The following is a 22088-nucleotide window of genomic DNA, read 5'->3' as shown; positions in this document are numbered from 1 at the left end:
AAACCCAAATAAAGTAATTTGTTAAGCTCTCTGAACATTAACTTTTTTTTTTTAATTGTAAAGAAAAACCCCTAAAGATTCACAAGCAAATAGACTTTGTCAGCACTAGCTCTCATAGAAAGACTGTTGCTTCACAAAAGCACGCAAGACTATTCTTTTGCTGGTTACACCACTCCAGCTCCTCTGCAGCATCAGGCATAGGATCAGTGTAAATGAGAGGAGAATCCTTCTCATTTCACTGGTTATTTGTATTCCAAAGGAGCAGATGCCTTCCAAATTATGCAAAAATCCGTGGCGCATCTTGTACTATAGCAGATGAACAGGTTAATTTTTCTCTTTGCACATAATAAATCATAAGTGCTTTAACACCCATAGTCGCATTTCATGAACATAAACCTTCTGTTTAATAATGTCTGTTTACAACTAGAATCAGACATACAGTAATCTCTTGCCTGGGATAAACATTAATCCAGATCTGTCTAGAAAAATTATACAATTCATTACCATAAGTAATCTCTATTGTGCCCTGTGCTTAACCTTCATCTTTTTTCCTGTCCTATAATCTTGCAAATCCACCGGTGGTGTATGATTGGCATCTGGTGTTAAGGCACCCTTCACTGCACTCAGCACAGCTGAAAAAGCCCTACACGAACACGTCACTCCGCAGGGTACCGCTGTTTAGCTGACCGCTTCTCAACAACTTTCACCAAAGGGTGAAAAAAACAGCAAGCAGGGGATAAAATGGTCTAACAATATCATTTGCCACTGAGGGGTCACTGTCACCTTCCAAACCGTTGTTACCATCCACAAAATCTAAAGGCATCGGTGTGATTTTCCCACTGAGTCTTTGGTCAAACCATCACATACGATGTCCAAGCTGGGACACACCGTGCCAGGGGACTTTAAGGAATGGAAATGGATGGGTACAGAAGTAGAACAAAAGCTATTTTGAACATGTCCAGGCAGTCTGAGATTATTCACAGGCTCCATCACAATATTTAAGCAACAAGATTTGACAGACAGTGTCTTTCCAAGGGCTTATGAACACTCTAACCGTGAGGAAAAGAATGAGGCCAAAGGCTTCAACCCCAAGAAAGGTAATCCCCAGAAATGTGGTGTCTGGAGTGTCTTCTTGTATTATGAGAGAAAGAACACAAGAAACTCAGGACAGGAGAAAGCCAGTAAATCTATCTTCCTATTTTTTTTTTTTTAATTCAGCTGTTACAGTTTCCCCCCCAAGACCTACTCATAGCATTGGGTGTTTTGTGTCTATGAGGACAGAAAAAAATATTATCTTCCAAATATTTGTCCACAACACCATTTTTTGATACTTATAAAATTACGCATGCCTTAAATACCCTGTCTAGATTTTCTGCCTCAGTGACCTGCTGGAACTCTGAATTTTCCAGGTTGAACACATGCGGTATGAAAAAGTATACCCTGTAGAACAAGCCAGATGAGAGTTTTAGCAAAATACAGTCTTCTACCTCTGAATTCTAAGCTTACATATCTCCTGTGGAGGTAAGGACCAGATGCTGCTCCTATGTGATCACTGTTTGGAGGCTTATGTGGAGCAAACGGATGCATCAGGCCAAGTCACGACAGAAAGACGCAGACACGGATTGACTCAGCGAAGAAGAAGAAACAAGAGCCCTGGGATGGAAGAACCTTCTTGCCGCTGCCGCCTATACTTTTGTCCAGGTAAAGTGATTTCATGCTGCAGTACTGATAACCTCCCCTTTTTCATTAGGATAAAGATCACTCATAGAAGAAAAGGAAAAAGACTCAGGAAAAAGCAGCAAACACACTTTTGAGCACACAAAGGAGAGAAGAGTTTATATGTGCTCCCAAAAAGAGCAGTACAGCAAAGACAGACTCTAGTGGTGATGTGAGACAAACTGGGAGAAATGCTGACGAAAACTAACCAATCAACCAGTGAATTTTTATAGTGACTATTTTTTTCATAGAAAAATGCAATCCTCTTGTTGAAAGTTTTTCACGTCAAGAACCACTGCTATTTTAATAATTTTTTTTTTTTTCTGTAAAAGTACACAAGCTTTTTGTTGCTAAGATCTCTAACCTTGTGTTGTAATCCGTTCATCACAGGAGCGTCTTCTTTTCTCTCTCTTCCAGTCATTTCATTTGTGTCTTCCCCGAATACCCCCAAAATACCAATACTCCACAGCTCGTTCAGTAGCTCTGAAATACCGCTCTCTAGGAAATCTTGTTCCTTTGCAGTTTTTTAGGCTAAATTATCTCAGCAGTTGTAGGTTGACATTGTACATAGCAACTCTTCACACTTCAAACTTGTGTGTTGAAGGACAGATCCATAAGTTCAACCACTACTTGTAGTGACTGGTTGGGATATTGCCTAAAAAGCCAGAAGGTGAGTAAATACCATTGTGGGAACGTAATATGAACAGTTTTAAAATAGAAACCCATTGGAAAAGCCCTTTTGGCTCAGGCTTTACCACACGCTGAAAATTCCCAGAAAGGTCCTACAGAAAATGTAATATAAAGTTTCATAACAGCCAGGATAGGAGTCACGGCGAAGACAAGACCTGGACAATGCGACAACAATTCAGCAACATTAAACGCTACTATAAAATCAGTGCTTATGGCCCCATGCTTGAAATCCTACTTTGTTTCTGCTCTGGGTGAGGTCAGTGAGAGCAGCCACAACTTCTCAACACTTTCCCTGAACAAGCCCAAGGTTATTCTATTACCTTTTACATTTGAGATCACTCGCCCAGCCCAGGGCTTTTCCTTTCTTAATTCAGTTTTAATCAAAGAAAAATCGGCTAGGAAGGGATGAAGAGAGGTTACTTATTCCACGCTTCATATTCCAGGTAGGGTGCTGTGCACCGACATATTCCTTCATATTTGTCTATGCTGTTCTTGAAGACATTCAGTATTGGAGTCTCTACAGTCTCCCCAAGCAATCTGTCCTTATTATCATAAAGTTTCTCATCACATCTAACCTTTCTCTTTATGTCACACCTCAAGGCCACTAATTATCACTCTGCCTGCGAAGGATAGGAGAATAAATGATTCCCTTCACTTCTGCTGGAGCGCTTCATCTATTTAAAGGTACTTTTCATGTTCTCCCTTAGTTTTCTTTAGGTTAAACAACCTCAATTTTTTCCAGTACTTCCTCGTAACTCTTTTCTAGACCTCTACATACTTATATCACTCCCCTCTTGATTTTCTGACGTTAGCCCACGCCCTTCTCTATGTGGTGTCCTGCACTAAGCTCAGCACAGCAATTACCTCTTCCATCTCAAGGGTGACCGAGGGCACCCAGCTTTGCCTCTCAGCACAACCTCGGCTTTCTGTGCAAAATCACCACCGTGTCAATAGAAACCCAGCCTGGGAACCACTGCAGCCCTCAGCCTTTTCCCAGAGAAAAGACTGTGGTCCTGTCCAGATGCTGTTGATGAGTCCTCTGTGTTTTCCAGTTCGCCACTTGGAGCGCTAATCCCTCCTTTGCAGGCTTGCAGCCACTCCTTTTTTGGTGTCAACCACAAACATAAACACTTTTTTTCCTGTATTCATGTGAGAAGGATGGGATCAGAATATGAAGTCCACCAATATTTCCTTCTACCACTATCAGGAACGTATTTATGCTGCACACTAACTGACTTTACCTAAGAGAACCCAATGACTCTCGCCTCAAGCCCATCTCTTTCATAAGCCATTTCTGCACTTTAATATACTGCCTCACTGCAAGGCGTGTTAAAACTGTACGCAGTAAGTAGCTCATAGTAGGAATTCATATTAACCGTCTGGCCTAGAAATGACAAGTGAAGTGCAGATAAGAATGTCAGCACTCCCCACAGAAATATATTCGAACAGGCAGAAATTATTCCTTACATAATAAAGAGCAAACAAATAAATTCAGGAAATCTTAGAAACAGTGGTGGGACAGTATCATATTTAAAAAACTCTGGCAACAAGGAAAGGGAGGAGAATGTGAGACAGAAAGATACTGCTGCTTCTGTGTGCGGCAACTGTATTTTCTTTGAGTATGTAGTATATAATTTCAGAAGCAGAAGAAAAAATCAATTGTAAAAATTAAACATTATTTCCTATAAAACAGTATGAATGCTAAATAAAGCAGGATGTTCATTAGAGCAAAACAGGTAATGAAAATATACTCTTCATTTCATGTAACTGAGCTGTCCAAAAGTTTGGTATCTTGTTTGAGCCAGACATCTTTTAAGTTTTCTATAATCAACAGAGAGAAAAGGAGTGAAAAGGCTTTTTGGAAGTATTGGTCTTTATTAACGATACAGATAGGTTGGAGTTGCTCACTTGGGTAGCAAAGAGAGGATGAATCCCCTACAACCCCCTCATTCTGTCATGTCTGTTCCCACATTTGTGTTTTTTATGTCAGTTTTCCTGGCCCACTCACCTGCAAACTTCTCTCTCCTGCCCGTGGCCCCTCTGCGCACTTCCATCCTGGCTGCCCATCCCTCTTGGGGTGCCTCTGTGGACTTGCCACCACCACTCAGCCCCTTGGCTCACCCACTGTTAACCTCCTTCTCAAACCAAGCTCCTGTTCAAATCTGGGGAGCCTCTGCTTTCATCTCCTGCAATACATTCTTAGTTCAAATATTGCCCCTCTGGTCTCACTACCAGCTCCTCCTCAACCAAATCCCTTCTTGAATCCTGACCACCATCGTAACCACCGTGGACCACATACACAACCCATCAGCATGTGTAAGGCTGTTGGTGAGTCTTGTCCATCCCCACTGTGCCCTCCTGCCTGCCTATACCTGTCTGTTGTCTCCAGTCCTGGATGGAGATAGGAACAGTCTTTCTACAGCACACATCTACACTGTACACTGTAAAATTCACCTTCATTTGTGAGATCAATTAGTATCGATAAAATCACTCCCTCTATTTCCTCTTCCAGGAAATATTAGCCATTTTCAAGAAGCAAGCACAACTCATTCAGAATGCACATGTCTGTGTGTCCATGTGCATGTATTTATGTGTATATAAGCACACATATTTCTATATATATGCACATATGCAAACAAAGTGCAATTTCACCATAGGAAAAATTGACTGTTGTTGCAATTTTTTTTTTTGTAATGGTAACACAAAAATCTAATTTTATTGCAATATTTAGTTTTATTGCCGTAAACTTCTGTTCTAGCCATGGTGGTATCATGAGTGTCAGTACCACTCTTTTGACCTGAGTGCATTATATACCATTATAGGCCAACAACAGAACACTGCAGAAACCAGTTCTCTTCCTCACTCTGTTTACCACATGCAGAATTTTTTAATACCCGCAGCCCACTCCAGATTTACTGAGGTAATTAATTAGAGAAATGGGGCCACTTACTCTGTCTTAAAACCTGCACGTGCATAGCTTTAGATGAATAAAAAATTTTGCATTTTATCTTTAAAAAAGGATGCAAAACAGCTATAAGGTTTTAAATTAACGATTTCTTTACTCCCCCAGTTATGGCCATACATTCCCCAACTGGAAGCACAGCAGCACATGGTGATCTGCAAGCAGTTTCCCTCCTCTCCTCCATGAGCTTCAGGTGTCAGACTTTTCATGAATTGTATTACAGAATTAACAGTCATGACATGTAAGTTTTGCTCAAAAATGTATTGAAAAATTTCCAAAGTATAACGTGAACAGTTGAATAAAAAAAATTCCAAAGTATAGTGTGAACAGTTGAGTAAACACAAAAATACCCCAGGTGCCCTACTTAGTTCACTTCTTTGTAAATACAACTTGAAGTTGAAATGATATACTGAGAGAAGGTAACTGATCTTGTCACTAATGCACAGATCACAGGAAAACCACAACTGAATACTGTACTCAGGTGAGTTTCAAAAGCCTTAACGTTTGTAAGATGAACCCAGTATTAGTAGGCTTTCTTTCCTTTCAAAGTATTACGCACACTTGCTTCCCAGATCCTTGTTAGCCCTCTTTTCCTTGCAGCACTACAAGTCTATTGCACACATTAAGAGAAACAGCCCTGTAACCAGACTCTCCACTACACACTCATTCTCCCCTGCTTCATCTCCTTCTGCCACCAGCCTAACATCTCAGGTTCTGCATCTGAACTGATTTTAACTCTCTCAGCAGAGACCACACGTGATTTGCTTCAGCAGCAAGCCTGTTGCAATCTGCGTTCTTCGTCTTTCGCTCCTCACTATTTGCAACAAGTCTCTCCTTTTCTTCTCTCTTCCTAGACGTGCTTCTGAGCTCTTTCATCAAATTCCTCCTCCTCTTCCAAAACTTCCCCATTATGCTTTCCATTTCACTTGCACCCTTTCTCTGCTTCTCCTCTTCCCCGGAGCTCTGCTCTGGCTCTGCCCCTGCCTGCGATAGCACACACGGGGCTTTTTCAAGCCAGACTTTCTCATAGTTCATGGGTGGACAAGGTCCATCCCTGTCTTAACAACCTGCCAAAACTACCGGGCAACAAACCTGATCATCTGCAAATTAATTTTTCTAGGGCTGGGTAGTATTACCATGCATATGAGCAGCACCCTTCTATAATTCCTGATACATGCTATGTAACAGCAATCCCATCAAGTATCCAGCCTGAAGTGAGTGGGTATGAAGTACAGACTTATACTGAGCATTTCTGGGTAAGACTAGCCTGAAACTAGACCTACCATTACGAGGGAAATGCTGAAGTATCTTAAAACATTTTTATTTTTAAAGACCAAAAAAAAAAATAATCTTAAATATATTTCCCACAAACCAGCTGCTCCTCAATCTTATTTAGCAAATATCAGAATAAAGATAGTCCCAGCCTTCTCAGCGTGCCCACCACTTTTCCTAGGATGCTGAAAGGACTGTTGAGAGGGGCGGCCGTGCCCTCTCCTCCTGGGGCAGATTTGCGGAGCAGCCCCTGCAGACATCCCGCGAGCCAGGCGCCAGGTCCTGCGTCTCGCAGGCAATCTCTGCCCGACCTCCCTCCGGGGTGCTCTCATCTGCTGCTCCCTCTCCTGAGACTAAAACTCTGCTAAGCCTGTAACAGCTTTAATATGTATTAAATGAAAAGCTTCAGTGTATTGCCTGAAAACAATGGTTTGATGCTTGGAAAATATATTCCTTTAATTGGTCTGCATCTGCCCTTCTTAAATATTTATGTAAACTCTATAGGTTAAAACTAAATGAAGCTCCTGGCCTTGTATTTGTGTGAATCTCTGGAATGTACAACATTCTTGACAGTTTTAGGCAACCTAACTAATTCCAGTTTTAGGTAAATCAAGAATGCATTTTCATTCTGCAGTCACAGAAAGTTGAAAAAATATTAATTGAAGATAGTAAGATGGAACAGTAACTGGGACATCGTAGGTCTGAACATGTCTTAAATCCCTCTGCTGTGAAAGATGGAGTAGAAAATATAAACACAATTCTCAATTTTTTTAATTAAATTGAGTAAATGTCAACTTGGGGACTGTAATCAGAGACATTACAATTGCAAATGAATACCTGTTTCATTGTTTTCCTAAGTTACTTCCTGCACCAAATAATGCTTAGGTTACAAAAGGATCATCTTTCTGAAGAGTCCAAGAATGCCCGTCCTAGATTTACTGAAATATATTATCCCTATTTTTTTTTTTTGAAAAAAGATACCATCCAATTGCATCATTTCCTAGTTCAAGGGTATAGGATAGACCTAAACTCCATGGTGCAGGTAACAGTAATTTCCATTTACCACCAAGTAAAAGGCTTGAACTTGAAAATGAGAAATTTAATTTACGAAATGTTCATTATTTTCCAGCCAGCTATTCCAAGTACTATTACACGTTTTGAAGCTCCACATAATTAAATGCTGAATCCCAAAGAGCAGAAGAGACAGCTGTCTATACACAGGACACAAAATTCATGGAAGTGTCAAAAGCTTCATGAAATCTGAAAAGTTTAAAATATTTCTGTTGGGGAGGTAAGGAGCTCTACAGGCTCTAATGCAAAGAAAGTGGATGCAGCCAGAGAAAGAGACAAGATTTTGGACACCTCATCCATGTTAGTATTACTGTGCAGAAATGGATGTAAACTTGGGACTTACAGCTACGTGGCTCACCCACTCATCGTTCTCCTTGCTGAAATGCCTTTGAGACTGGCTGTACAGTCGCTCATCTGGTACAGAAAGCCGTAGGTGTGCGTGTCTCAGAGGACATTGAAGGGTGCTTTCCCATGTGGCTGGCTACTTGACCCAGCAGCTAGCCCATTTGGACTTTGAATTCTGTCATACGGCTGATGCTGAATGGACAAAACAGCCCAGAATTCTTCCTAGAAGGACCTTAGCATTGCTTGACAGAAGACAATTGGATCTGTAGGAAGTCTGAAATCCTCTGGCTCAGGTTGCCAGTAGAGTTGATATGAGATGCTGGGTCTTGTGAATGCCTTGGATGTCAGACCCTGCTGGGACGAGCCACCTCAAGACAGATTACAGATGCAGCTTGCAATCTTATTTCTATCTGTATGCCTGAATTCTGAAGCATTGTCCCAGTATTTGAATATTTGGAATTCAGTCAGATTCTGCAATTTTCATTTGTTCCGCCCGAAAGCCATTGTGTCTTACAAGGACAACAGACTTCCATCATATCAAAGGGTGGATATCAACAGCATTACAAACTGATGGAGAACTGTGCAAAATATGGACTCACTGAAGTCAATACTAGCCTGACTATTCAGACTCTTTGTGAAAAGACTTCATGTTGTGTGCTGAACTGAGAAGTCAGGTATGGGGTGTGTCCTGAATTTCGTATTAAAATCTACAAGCTGTCCTGTTGTACCATTGTTCATAAACAACTACTGACGTCATAGGGATGGCGAGGAGTACATCAAAGACATAGCCAAAGGGTGCATTGGCCATGCTGAATTTTGTTTTGAGAGTAGGCAGGAATCCTGAGTAACAGGTTTTCCTAGCTATAGCTCTACTTTGGTTATAAACTTGAGTCTTTACAGAAGGAACTGGAGTTCTCCACTACCAATAATTGTTCCATTTATATGCTGAATTATGTAGCTTCAGCTTTATTATTTTTCAATTAGAAAAAAATCCTGAGAAAATGAAAACTAGAAAAGAAAGGTTATCAGTAAAAAATTTTAACATTTCAGTTCCAAGCATTTGCACCATTCCAATCCAATGTAGCCTTCTGTTAATGATACATCTGTCATTTTATTGACACCCCTAAACAGCTTTATTCTCTTTTCTAATTAAGAGACAAAGCTGATTATGTCAATCTATGAACTGACATCTGAGTGCTTTTGTTATAATGTAAGAAGCAATGAATATGACTATTGTTATGCTAAAACAAAAAACTTGGGAATTTTAACTGGAAAACCCAAGATAGCAAATTATATAATGGCTAAATTAAAACAGATTCTTCCTATTAATACAAAATGCACATGTGATTGTATTATATAATTAAATGAAGATACTGTGTGAAAAATTAATTCCCAGTAATAGAAAACATAAAGCAACAATGATACATAATATGCCTGACTAAAATATGTGAGAAGAAATCATCAGATCATAAAATATCTCAAACAAATAATGGACAGACTAAGCCATCAATCTTCAAGGAAAAATTAAGCTGTTATTTAATCCAAAATGCTTGCATGTCAGGACATGATTTCAGCTCCATACTGCTGCCAAATCAAAGATACCTGCTCAGTGGACTCTTCCATGCAAAGGAATACATCTGGAATCATTCTCCAGTATTGCCCTATGCATTAATTGTGAACGCAGAGAGTATCTGGTGTGACCACACCTGGAGTCCTGCATCCAGATCTGGAGCCCTCAGTGCAGGAAAGACATGGAGCTGTTGGAGTGGGTCCAGAGGAGGTCACAAAAATGATCAGAGGGCTGGAACACCTCTCCTGTGAGGAAGGGCTGAGAGAGCTGGGGCTGAGAGAGCTGGGGCTGTTCAGCCTGGAGAAGGTTGCAGGGAGACCTTATTGCAGCCTTCCCGTACTTAAAGGGAGCCTACAAGAAAGCTTGAGAGGGACTTACTACAAGTGCAAGTAGCGATAGCACAAGGAGTAATGGCTTTAAACTGATAAAGGCTAGACTTAGATCGGACATTGGGAAGAAATTGTTTACTATGAGGGTGCTGAGGCACTGGAACACGTTGCCCAGAGAAGCTGTGGCTGCCCCCTCCTCCCTAGAAGAGTTCAAGGCCAGAATGGATGGGGCTTTGAGCAACCTGGTCTAGTGGAAGGTGTCCCTGCCCATGGCAGGGGGGTTGGAACTGGATGATCATGAAGGTCCCCTCCAACCCAAACCATTCCATGACTTTATGAACTCCACTGATCTTGTGTACGAGATTCCTGTAGATGATACTGGGTGTCCTCAGGACAGAGTTTAAAGTACTGCAGACTCAGACAGCTCTCCTGGCATCAGCTGAGCTAAACGAATTTACACCCTGAAGATCTAGTCCTCAGCTGCTGACTGTGTCAAGCAGTGTTGACATACATCCAACCAACACATACATCTTTCTTTTTTCCTTTAAAACCTTCTGTTCTAAATTATCAGAGAAACTCAAGACATTATAAGCTACAGTATCAATGGCATTAAATTTAATTACGGATTATAGCATCTGTGCTCCCGTGCACGCACACCACACCTGTGGTTACAAACTACCATTCTTCTACTGTTTGCTGGTCAAGAGATCGCGTCCTTTTGCCTCAGATAGCTAGAGGCAGCGAGTGGCTGAATGTCTGTGACCTTCCATCTCTGCCTTCACGGAAGTTTAGTCAGTGAGGAAGGTGCCTCCTCACACTATTATTAAAATAGATCTGGATTATAAACTACAAGCTTCGCATTGGATGTGCAGGTTATGCATACGTGTCTGTATAACTGCAGAGATAAGCAGGATAGATGTTCAGTACTTGTAAGACCAATAGTTCTGTTCAGCACTTCAAAAAACCACTCTGCTTCTGTTACACAGCACGGAATACCCAGTTGACTCAAAATTAAGTTCTGGGAACGCTTTTAAGAAATTATTAAAAGGATAATTATCTTTCCTCTGCTGCAGGATCTCCTCTAAAAGCAGGCTCAATTACCTGTCGTTACTGATCGGTTCGATAGCATTCCAGTTCTCATGGCTGCCTTCTAGTAAGGTTGGGCTGTTTGCTGCTTAGTGGGAGAAAGGGAAGGCTTCAGAATATACGCCCTTTGTCTTGGAAAGCATCATGTTCTTCTAAGCCACAAACACTTTGTTCACTGAAGTAGCAAGACTGGGACATTTACAGAAGAGTCTGAAAACACATCTTACCCTTAACTGCAGCTTCCATCATGTATAGGGTCGTCTCAGAGGTGACTGACAACAGCACAAACCATGCAAATCCAAACTGTAAATATCTGGAGTTAGGATTACTGAACAAAAAAATATTGCTGCTATTTGGTATTTATATTTTTTAGAAATTTCCTCTTAAAAGCAAAAAAGAAAGGAAAAAATAGAATCACAGGGTCATGTTTTTCTCCCAAACTAGGATGCACATTTAGCTTATAAGAGTGGGTGAATAAAAACCAAATTAAAATCATGAGCTAGACTAGCGGTATAAATCCCCATAGCAGCATTAATTTATATATTTTTATTGCTAGGTCAAATAATATTAGGTAAGGAATAGTAACTGATTAACATTGGTACACTAACAAAACTGATCACAGTGGTCACAGAATATGAACACCCGCCAATGTGTAGGACCTACATGACAATTGCCATCATGATGGGACTCGCAGGGAAAAGGGATTCTCTTATCATCTGAAGAACTCTACAAAAATGCCTTTGAAAAGCAGATTATTAAAAAAAAACCCCTCTACCACTGCCCCTGGCCATTGTCCAGACACAGAACCTCTCCTGCTCGTGCTGGGACCAGTTCCAGCGTACTATACATCAAGAGCCATGACCAGCCGCTGGACTTCTGCCAGCAAAAGCAGAATCAGGGGTCTTTCAGCAGAACAGGCATCATGATCGTTTCTGTGCTTTCCCTTCTCTTCTTCTCCCCATTTCCCCCTCACCTTGCTCCTGAGAGCTCCTCTGGCCGGGCTAGAGGACATGGCCAAAGGAAGAGAAGACAGCCAAGCCTTTGCTATGCCCCAGCAACCCCTCTCTGCTGTTACAGGGTCACTGGCAGCCAGAATGATTCAGAGCAGCCTTCAGGCTATTCCAGTTTACAGGGAGGGACATGACTGACTCATTGCTGTTCCAGGACTGTGGGAACAAAGAGCTACCTTGAAGCCTTTTTCAGACATCCTTGATTCTGAGCTGTGCTATTTTATCCTTGTCTGCGATTGAAAAAAAACCCTGAGAACATGGGCTGTTTACAAGTCTTGCAGCTGCAGCAATGGGGTGGTTTCCTTTGCCTTTCTCATGTCTTCATTTTTTTTCTGTTTTGGCTTTACAGATAGCTCTGGTAACGTTCATAGCCCCACACTCCATCAGAGACGGTGATTCATGAGGTCTCTGCTCTATTGATTCGGCTTCAAAAGCTGAGGCTCCTGTCAGCCATAAGGCTGTGAGCAGGCATGCTGTGCTGGAGTTTGCTGTCTGAAAACAGGACAAGCAATGGTCTTGTGGTTCACATGTGTGCATGCCCATCAGGAATCCTTTTGTAATTTAGCACCTTAATTTTTAAAAAATCAAATGTTTGTGATAGGCTAAACTAAAGAGAGATCAACTGTTTCATTTCATTGCTTATCAGCGTTGCTTATATTTTTAGTCTGGAGGGACTCTGATTTAAATTTCTGCATCAATAATCTATTTTGTTAGTGCACAGAAAATACCAAACAACATTTATTCTATTAATTTCTGTAGTATTCATGTAACTAATATATATCCCTTCCTTTTTAGATTTGCCATTTTAATTTAATGCTCTCCATGGCACATTTTTCACACTTACCCTCTTTGTCCTTTTCTTTTGTAATACCTTTATTAAATTCAATCTTTTTTATAAAAAAGTACTTCCATTTTTTAACATTATTGCTTCTTCTCTATCACTATCTAGATTTTACATTTCATTAAGCAGACAGTTTTAATTCTACTTTTCTCTGACTATTCATTGGTCTATTTCTTGTCTTGACCCTTTCATTTTATTTTCCTCTTCTGTAATTTGCTTTTACTCTGCCTAACTGACGTGTGTCTCTTTTCAAGTGTGCTTTTATTCTCTGTTACTCTTCTTGTGACTTCTCTTTGTTGCTCAGTGCTGACAGTGTTCTTCCCCATCCCCTATGAGTGACAGTGACAGCATTTGAGTGGTAGCTGGCAGATTTAGGGACAAGAACTATCTGTCTGAAAAGACTTTATTTGGTTTTATTTTTATTTTGACTGTAAAATCAGACCTCTCGAATCCCAGAGCACCAGGGGGCATTGTTTCATTTAGAAAATAAAAATTGTCATGATAGCTATTAACGTCCCAACAAGTCCACTGCAATACCAATCAGAGCCAAAGGAAAAAAAAAATCAAAATGGAGCTATTATGTCAAACGCAGCAACCAAGGCGGGTTCCGGGTCAAACATTTTAATGCTTAAAGATGGGTATTATTCTGGAAAGCTGCTCTACGGTGAATCAGAAGTGTTGTACCCCTGACCTCCGCCCCTGTACACCTCAGTGTTCAACTATAGCATCGAGGAGGAAATAAGAGACCAGAAGTTACAACGGCAGCTCCCAACCAGAAACCTGAATTTAATCAACAGTGAAAAATATTGACTGAAGTATCTAGCAGGAAAAGGCAGTGACAGCCAAGGGAAATTACACATAAATGTAAAGCATCAGCCTGAACTGCCGCTAAAATGAACGGAAATGTAAAGCAGCAGGAGAAAGTGGCATATGCCCCAGGATCGGGCCCACTGGCTACTTTTAGTGAAATAATTAATAGGCTGCATTTCATAACCAAGTGCAGGGTAATAACAAATGCAAGTGCAGCTTCACAGCTGGCTAAACTCACAACAGCAACAGGCAACTCTATTACCACTAGTGAAACAACCCTGCTTGCCAAAGAAAAAGAGAAAAACAAGGCAGCAAAACTGTCTACAATTATGAGGGAAATCATCTATGTAACAACTTAACTAATGCCCAGAAGCCAAATGACTCACAGCATTAAGAAGTTGGAAAGGGTGCTCAGTAGTATTACGCAATTCAGGGCACGTACATTAGAATATCGTGGTCTTAACACGCCAGCAACAAACTTAAGTACTGTGCAGTATACGGCTCTGCACCCTGAAGAACAGAAGCAAACGCTCAATTCAAACCACACTGAAGACGTAAGCATGCGGCTGTTTACAGATTATGGTTCTAAATGTAAAAAGGTGGATTTTTTTTGTTGCTGTTGTTTTTTCTTGGGTTTTGTTTGGTTTGATTTTACTTTCATGCAATTTGATGCTTGGGTAGCTTGAAGAATTCTTGCTTTAGGTGCGTTTATAAGCAAAAAGAAATTAAATGTCGCTACCTCTGACATGCCTGCTGCAGGTGATGACCTCCTGATTGAATTGACGGATGGCACTGTGTGAAACACGCACTCTGCTCACAGTGATGAGTCTTGCTGCAGGTCTGCTAGCCCAAGCCCTCTCAACTCAAGCCCAGGGCCAGGCCACATACAGACCATAAAATAAAAGTAAGAACAAGCTTGATGTCATTCACCTAATCCATGAACCTGGGATGGGTTCCAAATAAGGGTAAAAAATTACTCTTTTTTTTTTTGGCTGGGCCTCATTTCAACTATTACAAGAAGAATCACAGGTTCTCTTGACAAATACCTGCTGAAACCCACAGGAGCTCCTGTAGGTCCAGATTTCCCCCAGGGAGAGGCAGAGCCCATGACACACCGTGTGTGCCACAACGTGAAGCCAGCTGGAAGGCAGTAGAAATCGGATATCAAGTTGAAAACACATACAGCAAAGTTCTCACAGAGCAACAGCTTCATAAATCTCCATTCCTTCACGTTGCCTTCAGCTTCTGAGCCTCTGTTATTCCGCATCCCAACAACAGGGCACTGCCTAGCACATCATACTCTTCCTCTGAACGGCATACCGAATCTCCACAGGAAAGAGAATCACACAGCAGACACTTCAGAGTCTGCTGTAAAGACTACTTAAGATTAGAGAAATATATGTCTATGTACGTATACATACAAATACATCAACAACCAACACACCAAACACAACAACTTCATTTTACCCCTCTATACTTCATGCAAAATTTTTCCTACTACTGGCAAAATATATATTAAGTTTCTTTGTTTTCCTAATAAGGCTCATATTAACCTCTCTCCTTTATGATGAATAAACAACAAAGCACACATTCCCATTATATATAGAAACATAGACATTATAACACACACCTATACAGAGCTAATTAAACTCCCGCCTTTTTCCTTACTATCAGTGCTGTATTTTATCTACTTCTACATTATCATTTTACTGTTACAACTGATATGACTTTAAATGCTCATTTTCTTGTTATATTATAAGCAACCTGTTGAAGTCTAATTGAATACCAAATAAGTAATTTAATCTTGAGCTTCTACTGCCATCTGTAATATTAACAAAATACTGTAGGTAAATTATAACCACATACCCAACTGGTTAAGACTTTACAGTCCTTCAAGAAAATGTTCAGCACAACAGCTTGCTGTAACTGTGTATTATTATCCATATCTACTATCAACAATATCTTTTACTTATTTTCTTGTAAATAAGCTTTTTAAAAAATAAGTGTTTATGTTTATTGTTTCCTTCATTAAGATTTGTTTTACAAATAATGTGGCTATGTTTGAAATATGTTTGCGATTAACAAAAATCCATGTTCAACGAATGCTTACTTGTGGAGTTAATGTATTTAAAACACAAGTTAAAGATGGAAAGGAGGTGGACATAGTGTCTTTGACCCATCACCTAGGTACAAATCCACCTGTGAAATCTGGGAGCATTGCTACAATGCAAAACCTACGAATGCATTTAGAGTAGGTCTTAAAATCTCTCGCTAAAACATCCTTTTAAGATATATAGAGACAGATCTTCTATGAATATCTGCTAATGAATACAGCTCTGTATCTTCAACAACTGCTCTGAAATCCCAACCTAAGCAGCTCCGTAGGGCTGCAGCTATGTTACATCTGCCATTTCCTAGACTGCAATGATAAAGAGAATGTTATTGTTCATTTCCAGTTAATGTGTGGATAATACTGTCCCTAGGCACCAACTTTCTACCAAGGAGATTAGATTATTGCAATATCCACATAATTAATTGCATTATCAATTTTCTTACTTTTAAAACATTTGCTTTTGGTGAGAGAAGATTATTGCATTGCTTCTAAAAATGTCTTTACAATTACTTATCTTTCAATGCAGCAAGCAGCTAGGAAATGGACATCAATCGTATAAGACTCAAATTGCTGGGATTATCTCATTTTTAATTACAGGTGGCATAAACAGTTACAAGTGTGACTGTTTGTGCAAGAAATGTCGCAAAATACTTATAGCCGGTGTAATATGCTGTTTTGTACAGCATTCAGTCCACTTATTTGCTTACATAAAATATTCTGGTCTGCCTTGGAAAGGCTCTTCAGCCTTCAATATCATCTATGGGAAGCTTCATCACAGAAAACAAGTATCAGCTACCAGTTCAACTCTGCCTTGCAGTCAGGGAGTCAGGGATGTCTTCCTAGGGGCTTTAAACCAGTTGTGCTCCCAGACAACACAGAGCAAGGCCAGTGTCTCCTTTTAAAGACATCACTGACATCTTAAAGGCTCATGTTCTTAATTAGAAGCCCTTCTTGACTCAGGAATGGAGCTGATAATCCCACTAAAATACCAGTTTTCTAACCAACAGAATATCCTTGGTCCTGTGTTGGTAGAATGCTCGTCCCCCCTGCTCAGGTCGACATTGTGGGTGGGCAGAGGCACGCTTGGTGGTGGCACTGGCTCCATTCACGATGTGCCCGCAACACCCAGCGCTCGGCTAGTGGGTCCGGTCTCCACCGTGCGAGAGCTCAGCAGACACCTTCCCAACCAGCCAGATGGGCAGAGCCACCTGAGATAAGCTCCTGGAGAGGGAAGAAGGAAAGGGAAGAGGGAGAAAGGAGGACAGGATCAAGAACAATACAATTGAGAACATCAAGCTGAAAAAGAAAGGAATAGATTTGGGAGTTGCCCAAAGATCTAGGCAGGCAGAAAACTAAAGCAAACTAAAAATGCTGAACTCCAGGGAATAAGCAGGCAGTATCTTAACCAGCTTGATCTAGATGTCATAGGTTATAAAGGGTTGTCCTTTAACTAGAGCCTGGCAGGGTGTCCATGGAAACTGTACTGTAGAAACTAAAAGTTTGAAATGTTTACCAAACAATTAGCAAAATCCATGGATGGAAAGTCTAAAATTACAAAAATACTGCTGATAGGCCAGAAAACCCCTGAGTCACTGGTTCGCAGAAACTGTAAGAGGCAAAAGACATGTGTCTGTGCGTACTTCTGCCACGCGCCCCCCAGCACACACCCACTGCTGGCTCTGGAGTCCACCAGCTAGGGAAGCTGCTAGTCTCATCTTGACCACACAATGACAAAGTGTTAATAAATCAGGTTTCCGACTTGGGGAGGGGAGGAAGGAAGCCAGAAACAGACACAAAAGAATACATTGTCTTCATTCAGAAATACCCCTAGACCAAAAGCTTGTTTGTTCTGTATGAATACATTCTAAAAATCTACTTCTGAAAGAAAAATACTAGATAAAAACACACAAGCCAGTATATGCTTTTTTGCAGCGACTGAAGCAGAGGTCTCATCTCACAGCCATAGCGCTGAAAGCGGTACTGCTTCATGTGCGTGCTCACTGCACTGCTCACTGTTATTTTTCATATAAACCCATTTCTGTCTAGCTTTTTACTTCATCAGTAAAAGTTTCCACTGAAGTTTTAACCGGAATAAGATTTACCTGATTCTTTCCTTCCTTTCAGGTCCTTGTACTCCTGGAGTTTCTGTGCGAATATCTACATGCTCATCTTAAAACCTAAAACTAAGCAATTTGTGGGTTACATAAAGAAAGACTATTAGTTCTAGCTAATACGATCTTTCAGTGCAATCAGCCCTAACACGCAGCCTTCCTGCTGCTCAGACCTGTACCACCTCCAAGAAGGACTCTCCACAACTCACCTCGGAGGGTACAGCACGGTTTCTGATGTCCAGACCTGCTTGATTTCTCTCAGACAGCGCCTATGTCTTTCTGACGTTAGCACTAATAATAAGATGAAATCTTCTGACTCTTGCAGGTGATACAGACTGCAGCTGTTCTACAAAAACATCATGGCCCAACTTCCCACCCAACAGTCTTTGCTGTCTTACATAATTTCCTTCAGCTGAGATATTTCCTGAGTCAAATACTGTCTGTAAATGAATGGAGGGGACTATGACTTGTTATCACTAATTCAGCCCTTCAACAACGAGATTATATGAGCGTAGACAAAGAGAATAGATAAAATATCGCTAAAAACGAAAGGAGAGCTAAAGCAGGAAAGACAAGACAGGGATTAAACAAGGTGCAGGATAAGGAGTACGAATCATACTTCCAAGTGAACTTCAAAGATCACGCAGAAGGACAAACTGCAAAGAAAACATCAAGTCACCCAGTAAGAGATAGGAGAACAGAGCAAATGTGGGATTGTGCAATCAACCTATTTCCACAACACGTTGTTCTAACAAAAAGTAAGATTCTGGGCAGAATTACCCTGAAGTAATCTATCCCAAGCAGTTAGTGCACTATTAAATGTGCTAGCTGGAATTCAAATTCAAAGCCTACATCTCTTTCACAGTTACTATGGAAGCGCCTACCCTCTGTATATTTCAGATCTACAGTCTTAGACGTGGCCTTCATTGCATATCAGATTATAACTAAACGTTGCCACTTCTTCCTGAAAATATCTCTGAAGATCGACCTTTCCCCTCTTACATACAGCTAGAAATCTCAGCAAGCGTCCATGTCATCTTGCTCCTCAAAGCTACTGGACTTGGTTCAGTAAGGATTAAGTTCTGAGGTGGGGTATTTTGGTGGGGAAGGGGGTCGCACCTGCCCTTTGGTTTTCTCCACTCCCCTGTGTTGGGTACAAACTTACCTTCTCTGCTGCTAAGACTCTCCATGGCTTAGCTGTACTCTTGGGGAAAACCGAGTCTCCAATGTGCCAACAGTATCAGCCCTCGCTGCTCAGGTGTCTCTTCTGTGACACCACCAGTGTTCAGAAAGAGACGGCGCCATCCACTCAATGCCCAGCATGATGGCACCTGAGAGAGCAGCGGGGATGCAGCCCCTTCACTTGGGCCATTTGATATGTGCATTCCTGTACCATTTAATAAAGCTAGACAGCACCCAACTAAAGTGTGTCTGCTTCTGGTTTTCTCAAACTCAGCTGACGATGGTCAAAAGTTTTAGCTATCTATTGGCTGTCAATATCCTAGGTGAAATGAGCTCATGGCTCATATCTATCTAACAGAGGAATATATATCAACAAAACCACCATTACGGAACTGAGGTGACTGTCCATGGCAGATGTACAGAACTAAGGCCTTTACGTGTACATTTCATTACATTTTCATGCAGAGACCTCTCTCTGCTGAAGATGAGTAGGCCTGCATAAGTGACACCATGCTGTACCAATTCCACAGAGTAACAAAGGACTCTTGGGCTGTCTGCAGTGTTTGCCACCAACCCTGGAAGTGCACAAACAAAATCAATTTCACATACACATAATTTTCTGTATTCCTGTTATGGATTGTGCCTGTCCCTGGGTTATACATCTTCAAAGAAAGTGTCTTTACTGAGGATAGGACCACAAGACTCCATAAGACAACATGTCACCTGAGATCTTTTCCATCACGGTACAAACTAGACTTCAGTAATGTTCATAAATATCATAGTTCTAACACTGTCAAAGACTACCAAATGTTTTTTTTTTTTTTTTTTAAGCAAAATACCAGGGTAAAGAGAGCCTATTTGTTGTGATCTAGAACAAAGCGAGAAGTTCTGCATTGTTTTGAAACGGTAGATCTAAAAGTTAACTGAAAGTCAGTACAGGGAAACAGGGAAGCCATGATATTTCCATTTTTCTCCATTATTCTGTATAAGAGAAATATCTGAAGACATGAAGGCATATATAAACCTTTATGGAATAGGTAACTCTTTGTAGGAGCACAGAGGACAGACATACTGGACAGAGTTAGATAACATGTTACTCAAAATAGACCAGAGCTAAATATGCCGGCTCTGCTCACTTTCCAAATTTTTTTTTTTTAAACGCTGACCAAGCTCAGCTGGGCAAGACCTGCTTAGTTTTCACATTCCCACTGAACATATCAGCTCTGACAATATTTTTTTTTAATCTCAACAGCAGAGTACTACATAATTCCCTCTAACTCAGCCAAGAAATAGAAAAAAGGAAACTTAAGAAACTAAAAGTGCAGATATAGTATTATATGAAATTGCACCAAATTTTACAATGGTCTGATGTTCCCGATATTTTTATCTTAACACATCAAGGGTGATAGAAGCTTCTTTTTGCTGTCAAAGTGATCAAAGAGAGGTTGAGAAAGAATCTATAAACAGATGCTGCCCAGTGACAAACCTTAAAGAACAAGACTGTGGGGCCAGATGTTTGAGTGACCTTCGGACTACAGAACATGTTGGCATGGTGTTGATTTAGATAGCTGTTGGCAGGGGCTTTCGATCCAGCAGCTGAAAAAAAATCTAAACTATGGAAATATTTTTTCTCATCTTTCCCCTAACTACAAAAACTGAAACTACTGGTCAGTGGGGCTGATGGCTGTCAAAGAAGTTGAATTCACCACACAACCCTGCCAGTAGGTATCACATCAAAAAGGAGTTAGCTGAATGAACAAGAACATCTTCAGGCTGTGCCATTTTGCATCCCCCTCAACTTTCAACAGCTGTTTCTTGAGTGAATACAGATGCAAAATAATTATATGAAATGTTTTACATTTTCAATATACTACATAATGTAAATATGGAATCTATGAGTACCTATGGGTGATATAGCATAAACCACTGTCAGGAAAGGATTTGGGATGTGGAATAGGAACCAGAACGACTAATCAATAATGGTGACTTTTAAAAATTATGTTCTTTATAGATCCTATTTGCAGAATTAAAATGGCATTACAAAAAAAAACCTCAACCCAGAGACAATTGATCACATACATATTGTTTATGTCAAATACTAGAAGACCTTGGAAATTATTACATGAAACATCAGTTGTGCTGCACTCTTCCGGATCTCAGTCTCAGCAAATCCTTTTGTTTTTCCATCAGATTGGAGAAATTAGTCTTGTATTGGGAAATATGAAAACAGGAAGTTCTCAATCCAAAATTCCAGCAGATACTCATCTGAGCCACTGCACGCTACTAGAACAAATGGAGAAAGCAGAAAAAGTCCTGCTTTGTAACATTAAATGTGATTGAAGACTGCACAGTTCTTCTTACGCTTTGAGACGTTTTGTCACTTTACCTGGAGAAATATACACTGCTTATTCTGAATTGCTGCTGATGTCCAGCACTTGTCAAAACCGCTATCTGTCAAGCACTTCACAAAGTGTTGCAAAATGACAGATCAGGATGTCTGAATAGATGGAGCCCCAGGAAAAACAGAACAGATAGAAAATTCATGACTCTAAACTACATCAAAGCGACTTCTGTCAACATCATGTCAAAAGAATGAAAAAAAGAACTGTTCATTTTAGAGGTTTTTTTTTTCATTATATAAACACTTTTTTCACGTATGAGCTAAGTGTAAGGAAAAATTAACTTGGTGTACAGTATGATCATTCGAATGTGCCAAAAATACTCTTTAAATAATCCAGGAATAAGGAAAGTTCTAACAGTAGATACTGTCTGGCAGTTAAAACCAATGACATCCAAAAGAAATGCATGAAGAATCCATCATCTTAAAATAGGACAAACCATCTGGCTCCAAAGAAATAAAAGTACTCTGCTATGCGTGTTTGTTGGGTTCGCAGAATCCTACAACTGGATTAATTTTGCATTTCCTCTCCAATCAGTTTTGATCATCTCTACTTAGTCTGTCAATTGCACAGCCCTAATG

The 22088-nt window shown here is 40.5% G+C and overlaps 1 protein-coding gene across 3 annotated transcripts in view; it reads right to left on the bottom strand.

Annotated features, from left to right (window-relative positions):
* The window catches only part of CYP7B1 (cytochrome P450 family 7 subfamily B member 1), a 126793-nt gene that overhangs the window by 26536 nt on the left and 78169 nt on the right, over positions 1-22088 (bottom strand). The window contains exon 1 of one of the 3 annotated variants that reach the window (XM_075416070.1): positions 2081-2357. The exons of the other annotated variants lie outside the window; for them this stretch is intronic. The gene's annotated coding sequence lies outside the window, so the exon portion shown is untranslated. Of the gene's footprint in view, positions 1-2080; positions 2358-22088 lie in introns of those variants that run through there. 3 annotated transcript variants of the gene reach the window in all.

Source organism: Opisthocomus hoazin, chromosome 3 (assembly GCF_030867145.1).
Source record: "Opisthocomus hoazin isolate bOpiHoa1 chromosome 3, bOpiHoa1.hap1, whole genome shotgun sequence".
Taxonomy (NCBI): Eukaryota; Metazoa; Chordata; class Aves; order Opisthocomiformes; family Opisthocomidae; genus Opisthocomus; species Opisthocomus hoazin.
The sequence above is the reverse complement of the archived record's forward strand: the minus strand, read 5'-3'. Positions and strand labels throughout refer to the sequence as shown.